Here is a 9,036-nt window from a genome sequence, read left to right as displayed (position 1 = left end):
GCGGACCAGCCTTAGCGAGGCCTAGTCCACGGACGCGAAAGTCTTGGGTTCCATGGGAATCCGCCCTAGCGGATGGTATTCCACTGAGGCAGATAGGCTGCAGCGATAATGGATAGACTTTGAGTATTCAGAGGCTCTTCGGAAGGGCAAGGCTCAGATCTGATTATTTGTGGCACTAGCTCGGCAACGAGGTAGGTTGTGGCTTACCTTTCGGTTAGACTTCAGTTAGCGAAGCATATGTAGAAGTTAGTTATTAACTGAGAAAGCATGTTAAGCCTTCGGGTATGAAGTAGGGATGGATATTCTTAGGTTTGTATCATTGATGACTTTGTGGGCTTGTGGCCTCATTTATTATGATTTGGCTTTTTACCATATGTGTGGTGTTGGGAGTGTTGCTTATTTGCTATGTTGCGGTTGTGATACGTTCATCTCTCACTTATATTGTCATTTATCATTGATAAAGGAAGAATTGGATTCGGTATTGTTATTGTGATGTGCTCATGTAGAGGCACAAATTAGGTTGGATTATGATTTATACCTGAGATTGATATCATGCTTATCATTCATACACATTCTACATGATTCATTGTTATGAACTGTGATTTGATATTAATAATGACAAGAGAGAAAGTGAAACATCCTAGGCTTCTTATTGTGGTGTTTGCTACACACATATTTCATATGGCATCCCTTGCATATATTATTTGGTGTTATCTATTTGGTCGAAGGGAAATTGTTCCGGACGTGGCATTGCACAGATTTGGGAATAAGTTGTATTGGTAATTGATTTAAGGATGCTATTATGTTTATTCATCCTCATGATCATTGTTGAATTCGACATTCATACGTATATTTCATCCTGGATTTCTCATGGTGATGTTGTGTGGCTCCAATGGAGAAATTGATGGAAAAAGATTATGAAAACGTATGATAAGGAAGTGAAGGATGAAAGTCACATCTGGGTTATGTGCTGAGTGAATATGGACTAATTTGATATAATAATCACCTCTGGGCTGTGTGCGGAATGGATAATGATGTGGAAGCCATTTCTGGGTTGTGTGCGGAGTGGCTGGTGTTGTGAAAGTCATCTCTGGGTTATGTGCGCGGAGTGACTAGTACATGGACTTCGCAGGTCTCCTATAGGTCATGACTATTGAGACGTGGAGGTTTTCCGTTCGTAGCATGTGTATGGTATGAGACAGTTGGCCAGTGCATTGCATTGCATCGCACTTGCATTCATATTACCTCCATTCATATCACTGATTCTGGTTGATGCATTTATTGCATTGCATGGTTCGTTTCCACATTGATTCCTTGGTTGATGATTCATTGAGTGGTTGTGTGCTTGTTGATCACTTATTTAGACACTTGATGGATTCGAGGACTAGAGGTTTCCGCTTAGGCTATGACTGTAGACTAATGAGATCTACTGTGGTCCATATTACTGCAAGTCTTACGTGGATGTGCTTAGTGACTATATTTAACTGCTTATATGCCTGTTTGTTGATTTTTTTCTTCATATATGTGAACTAATTGTTATCGACCTATGATGCCTACCAATACTTGTTGTTTGTACTGATGCTTCCTTGCTGCATTCTTTTCTAAGTGCAGAGTTTGTTGTAGATTCTACTTCAGGCCCTCATGGGTGAGTTTCCAGGGTGAGCCATGTTCCAATCCGCTGCCCGGAGACTCTTCTATCCTACTGTCTTTATTTCATATCCTATGACAGATTTATTATTTAAGACTTGTATATTGTAGATATATGTACTTAGTTTCTCTTGTACTATCAGACCAGATTCGGGGGTTCATGTTGTAGTATTCCGTATTATTACCTATATATGAATTGAGACTCTTTATCTTCTTATTTACTTACTTATGCTGTGTTAGACGTTGAAAAAAGGTCCGCCTACCAGGTGGGATTGAGTAGATGCCCGCACAATCCGTGATTTGGGTCATGACAATTCGTGAGTTAACCAACAGAATAGTTAGATTGAACATAACATGAAGTCCTACCGACTTATCATGACATGAATGTCACCGTTTTGAAATGTATATTTTTTCTTTTTGTAGCTTGAAATCTTAAAAAAGAGGCATGACAAAAATGAAATAAATAAATCAGAGAGATATAAATAATGAGTGAAATGTAATATATAATGACAAACCATGAGTGTAAATTAGAGCGTGATAGTCCGGTAGAGTAAATAGAATAAGTTTATATGAGTACCATTTTTTAAGCGAAACTCAGGTATTTATTCTAAGTGACCTTACCTCAAAAACAATAAGTACAAATGGATGTGTGTGTGTGGGGGGGGGGGGGGGGGGGGGGTTATGACTTACCTTATTAATCTTAATGAGGTCAAACACCTCTACTGATACTAGCAAGCATTTAAGAAATAAGAACTTGAAATAACAAAATACTCTATGAACATCACAATATTTATTACACTAGTAAAATGATAATATAAAACAAGAAAGAAAGTGAGAACTAAAAATTATGACAATCTAGTAAAGTAAATGGAATAAATTTAAATGAGGTATCATGAATGAAAATTAGAAATCATGAAAAACTTTAGGTAGACTAAATGAAAAAAGTTTACATGAGGCAACATGAAGGAAATTACTAAAAATCATGAGAATCTATTTAGAGTAAATGGAATAAGTTTATATGAGGTACCGACAACAACAACATATCTAGAGCAATCCGATAAGTGAGGTTTGGAGAGAATGGTGTGTACGAAGATATTTCCCTTACCTTGTGAAGGTAGAGAGGTTGTCTCAGAAAGACCCTCGGCTCAAGTAAGTATATGAAAGTATATCCGAAGCAAAGAAAAAAAAACATGTAATAATAAAGTCATAGAATAGGGTACCATGTGTGAAAATAAAAGATCATAATGTCAAATAAATGAAATAAGTTTATATGAGCTATCATGAGTGAAAATTGAAGACCATGACAATTTAGTATAGTAAATTGAAGAAGTTCAAATGAGGTACCATGAGTTAAAACTAACAATCATGACAATCTAGGTTGAATATAGTATGATATTCTACGGATTCTTTTCCTCGTTTTACTTTGTAGATTTAAAATCATAATCACCTGATATGATTTGTACGTAATACAACTGGATATCTACGTTGAATATAGCATGAAATCCTACCATTTTGTTATGACTTGGATGCTGCAGTTGTCGCACACTTTACTATCTCTGCCCTCAACTTAGGAATATTTTAATTCTAAAAAAATTTCATTAAAAATAAAAAGGTCATTTCTGACTCCTTGCCAATGCCTGAAATAAATTTTAAATATCAGCGCAAAAATATTCTATATTCCCGAAAATTGAACTGCGCCAAATTTTAAAGGGAAAATGACATAGGGTACCTACTTAAGACTCTTTATTACAAAATATATAGATAATTTTCCTTATTTACAACACATAACTATATTTTACGAAACATGACGGATTTTCATATAGTTTCATTTTTTTTAGATTTTTTTTTCTAAATTAAAATTATTTTTTTAAATATATATTTTAAACTTTTTTTTATTTTTTTTTTAAAATTCATTTTTAAAAAAAATTATTATTATTATTATTTTTGCTCAAAGGCTTAAAAAATTAGCTCAGATTTGTGTGTATGAAAGCTATATAAAAAGTGTATGAAATGTGTATGTGTGAGCAAAAGTATTAATATAATTTTCATACACAAAACTGTGAGCGAAAACTTTGAGCCTTGAATATTGTATGAAAGTTGTTACAATGTTATTGTAGTTGTATCAATTTTTCAGAAACCTAATATGAACTTTATATACGAAAAATGTGAATGAAATTCTAAGTCTTAAGTGAGATATACACATTTCATACCATTCTTATACATAAAATTTTGAGCGTAATGTTTAAGCCTTGATCGAGACATATACATTTCATACGTTTTTCATACACAAAATTTGAGCGAACTTTTTAAGCCTTGAGTAAGATATACACATTTCTTACACAAAAATTTGAGCTATTATTTTAGGTCTTGAATGTTGTATCAAAGTTGTATACAATGTTGTTGTAGTTGTATTAATTTTACAAAAATCTAACATGAACTTTATACACGAAAATGTGAGCGAATTTTTAAGCCTTGAGCGAGATACAAATTTCATACCGTTTTCATACACACAATTTTGAGCGGATTTTTTAAGCCTTGAATGAGATACACACATTTCATACATTTTTCAAACCGTTTTCATACACTAAATTTTGAATGAACTTTTTAAGTCTTGAGCGAGATATACACATTTCATACAACTTTCATGCATAAATTTTTGAGCGAAAAGAGAATATTTAAAAAAAAAAACAAATATATTTTTTTTAAAAATTAAAAACATTTTTTTAAATAAAATAAAATTTAAAAATACATGTTTTGTATAGGGTTTGTAATGTTACGTTTTGTAAATAGAAAACCATCGTCACGTTTCGTAAATATTTTTCCTTAATATGTATATATAAGTATTTTAAATTTTGGCCTAGTAAAAAGATAAAGCCTTTCTCTTAATGGCTAGAATTTAGTTTAGTCAACTCTTAATGGCTAAAATTAAACCAACCTTATACTTTAGTTCAGTCAACTCTTTTCTCTTAATGGCTAAAATTTGTACTTCGTCTCAATTCTTCAAAATAAGCAATTGATAAACAGAAGAAGTAGAATGTACGGCAATTTGCTAAGTCGATGTGCCGACTAAAATTGTTATTCCGTTATCAATATGGATTGTGATGGGATGAATAAGATGTTTTTATTCTCAATTAGAGATTTTGATTTCGAATACTAAATATGAAAAAAATTATTGGAGAGTGCTATTATTCCCTTAAATGGACGTTTACGCGGTGTGAATCCAGATTAAATAAAATCCCACACAAATACAAATTAAAACACCGAATGGAACAAGAAAAAAAAAAGTTATTCCATTGTTTATAGATGGGTCCTTGGTGGATTCACAAACAATTATGGTCCACAAGGACAAGGTAATAGACCATAGGCCCCAAATGTGGCACTCGGCGGTCCAAATTTTTTTTTGAAAAACTTAATTTGGGTGAAATATTTTAAGTTTTAAAAATGTGTTTGGCCATAATTTTTCAAAAAATATTTCACTTTTTGTTTTAAAAAACATGAAACGTTACTTATATCCATAAGTTCTAAAAACTATCAAAATACCCAATCATACAATACATACATACAAAATTATGCGGAACATGATATTTTAACAACAATTGCTAATAAAGCACTTACAAGCTACTACAATTCAAATTACAGTACAAAGATCCACCCGTGTAAGAAAAAATGGTATTAACTAACTATTCTTTAATATAATCTTCTCACATTGTACGAACAATCTTCACTTTATAGAAGCGACTGGTTTAATTGTGAAAACATGATAGATACGACTTTAATTTAGGAACATGGTAGATAGCATTAGTTAGGTCATAAATAGATTTTTTTTTTTTTTTTTTTGTAAATACAAAATTGGGGATAGTTTTTAAAAGTTTTGAAAATGTCAAAACATAGATCTTTGGTCTAAAAATAGATTTGAGCCAGAATTTGTTTTTTTTTTTTTTTTTCAAAATGTGTCAAAATTTTATGACCAAACAAATCTTCAAAATAGAGGTGTTGGTTTGACCAACATTGTTTTACCCCAATCCATAGTTACCCATCAACAAGAACCAAATTCACACTTTTTGTCTCAGCTTAAGTCTTTAGTACTATCTTCAGAATGATGATTACAGAAAGAATGTTCTAGAGAATTTAAATCAGCTTTTATAAGTGTAATTTAATTTATGTTACTTTCATTAATCATGACATTACAAGTTGTTTTTGAAATTCTTAGCTTAGTCATTACTTTGCTGTATTTCCTTGACTTGAGAGAAAAAAAGGAAGTGAAAAGACTTCCTATTTCGTTGTAGTCAAACGGATATTCTTGAACTTTCCGTCCAAATCTTATCCCGCTTTAAGAATTGCCATGAATTTTCGGAAACTAATCTCCACGACTAGTTTTACACTTTGTTTGGATGGTTGTTATGTATTAGTTTATAATGTATCGTATTATATCATATTGTGTTGTATTGTACTGCATTGTTGTAATAACTACAATATTTGGATAGATTGTATTGTTGTCCATCATTATATAATGTTAGACATCAACAATTTGAAGGATAAATCTATAAGAGAAATAGAATACAATGTAAAACTATCATAAAAGAGTATGATAAATGATAGAATAGGATTATTAGATAATAAGTAAACAAAAAAAGTGAGAAAAATAATTAAGGTAATGACGTAGATAATACCAAATCGATCGTTACATGAAATGAGACTTTTCGTGTAACTATGGATTTAAAAAGCTGAATGATAGTTGAAAGAGCAGCCCACTTAAAACATTCACATGAAAAGAAAGTGCACAGAATCATCATAAAGATGGTGATTGTTTAACATGAGTTTAACTAGATTGAAAGCATCGTTTGGTAGGAGTGAAATTGGTTGAAAATACGATATAGGTCATATTTTAAATGCATAATCTAGGGTTGTAGGTCATATCTTCTTAGTTAATTTAATAAAAATATAAAGAAGTATAAGATGAAGCTAAAGGCATATGCGACCTCTAAAGAGTAATGTCTAGCAATGATTGTGTCTGTGAGGCATGGTCCGCCTTCTTGGCTTGATAAAAACATTTTATAAGCTAATAGGAAAGGGGGTTTTCAAAATTATCAAAAAACAAAATGGTGGTAGGAGTTGGGGTGGGGCATAGTCATTGAGGTATACTTGTGGCTGAACACCAACCCAGCCAAAAAGTCCAAAGTGGAGATTTTCCTTAACCATGATTTGGGTAAGTTAGTACTCCTATTAGTTACTAGAAGGATGTATTTTTTTCTTTCCGCTTTAAGCGTTAGTATTAAGATCTTCTGATTAATTTAAATTCGTTCTGCACAAAGTTTACTAAAGGAAGAAACACTTTCTATGACGAATTCTACTTTTAGAATTCGAACATGAGAGTTCTGATAATGAATAGAGAAATCCAATTCATATCACTCCACCTCTGATAAAGATATATGTTTTCCCATTTTATGCATCTAGTATTCAAGATCCACTAATTTAATTAATTTGATGAATTCGTCTTGCGTAGAATCCACTAAAGAAGAAAATGCTTCCTATCAAGCGTTTTTTCATTTTTTAAAATTGAACAAAATCTTTGATAAAAGGATAGAGAGGGAGATATCCAATCTATGTCACCTCACTCTTTAATGGTCGAAAACATGTAATTGAAAGAGTGTGTTACCAAATTCTTATCTTTGCTTTCATGCTTGGAGCATCATCCTTAATGGGACCATGTCCAGCTTCTTGTATCAACATGATTATGATGTCCCTCATGCTATGTACACAAATTCTCTTCTCTTTAAGATTCATCATTAGGGGAAACTTCTTTTGAGTGATTGCATGCACATGCCCTCCTTATATCACCACTATAACCAGTCATTTCTTCGATTTAAACATCTCCAACACAACTTCCTGTCTTCAGCAATTCATTTCGAATTTTTAAAAGTTTGGTTCCTAATTAGGTATCTTATCACTTTAATCGAATGTGAAAGAGCTATAATTAATATACTTCTACCAAAAAGAAGTACAAGGACCAGTTCTCTTTTCACCTAGCCTTCACCAAAACATAGCAAAAGGCCAATGTAAAAGCTTAGTTCTTAAGTATTAAATATTCCAATTCAAACCAACCAAAATGAAAATGCGCCTAAGACATGGAAATTCTTAGCACCGCTAAAAATATAAGAATTAGCGACGGACAAATTCTTGTAACTACATAGTAAGATTTGCTGCTAATTCTATTTAGTGATGGATTAATGACAGATTATTGGAAAATTTTATTAGCAACCAACAATTTAGCGACAAAACTTGTAGTTAATTCCAATTTTTTTTTCTTGTAATGTAATAAGGCAAAGGGAAACAACCTCTTTACCTATCAAGGTAGGAGTAAGGTCTAGTACTCTCTACGCTCCCCAGACTCCATTTATGGGACTACACCGGATATGTTATTGTTGTTTTTGTTGTTGTAATGTAACAAGGCAAAGAGAAAAAATGGATGCAAAACATTTTACAGATATGGTCGGTAGACTTATGCAAAATGTCCACATTACACCACTAGGAAAATACGATCAAAGAAAATGCGAAGTTTCCAACCTATGCAATTCAAAATGGACTTAGAATTTTAAGGTGGTATAGTGGCCACAAGGATTGACTTGATAGAAATGTATATAATGCTCTTTTAGTGGACTTCAATAGAAGAGAACATTTTCAAGTGGATCGAGTCTTGTTGTTCCACTTCCACTCGTATCCCGTCAAGATCAGCCCATTACTTTCCTACACTTGCGTTGTGGAACTGGAGTTAAGTCCACACAAAAAGAAGGGAAACAAGCATTTTTTCCCTGAAAGAGCAAGTCACCCTCAAAGTCAACTTGCAGGCTCAATTGAGACCCATCTTGATGTTAAGCCCAATTCGAAATCTATAACAACTGAAGAAATTGCACGGTTTGTGCTTCAAATGGGTTGGTCTTTAATTTTTACCTTTAACAATCGAACTCATGCCTAACGAGTTATAAGTACAATCGAACTCATGCCTAACTAGTTATAAGTTTTTTATGGGCACGGGCTATAACTTGTGAGATAGTATAATGCGAAAATATAAACTTACACTACTAAAATCACTATTTTCCCATTGAAAAAATGTTCAGTGGCTATTTCCATTGAATGTAGATGGGAAAAAACCTAAATAGTAGTATTTTCACATGAAAAAATAGAAGTTTTCCAGTGTTTCCTAATGAGCTGGTTCGGTGTGAATGAGGTGGAAAATCATATTTCATAGCACAAATTTTTCATTGAATGTCAATGTGAAAACCTCTATTTCTACTACGGTGAGAAAAATCTCTATTTTTAATAGTATTATTATGTCCTGTGAAAAAATTATTTATTACAAGGGACAAAAATTAAAGACCAGCACAGCATAAG

This window comes from Lycium barbarum, chromosome 5 (genome assembly GCF_019175385.1).
Source record: "Lycium barbarum isolate Lr01 chromosome 5, ASM1917538v2, whole genome shotgun sequence".
Lineage (NCBI taxonomy): Eukaryota > Viridiplantae > Streptophyta > Magnoliopsida > Solanales > Solanaceae > Lycium > Lycium barbarum.
This window is presented reverse-complemented; position numbering follows the sequence as displayed.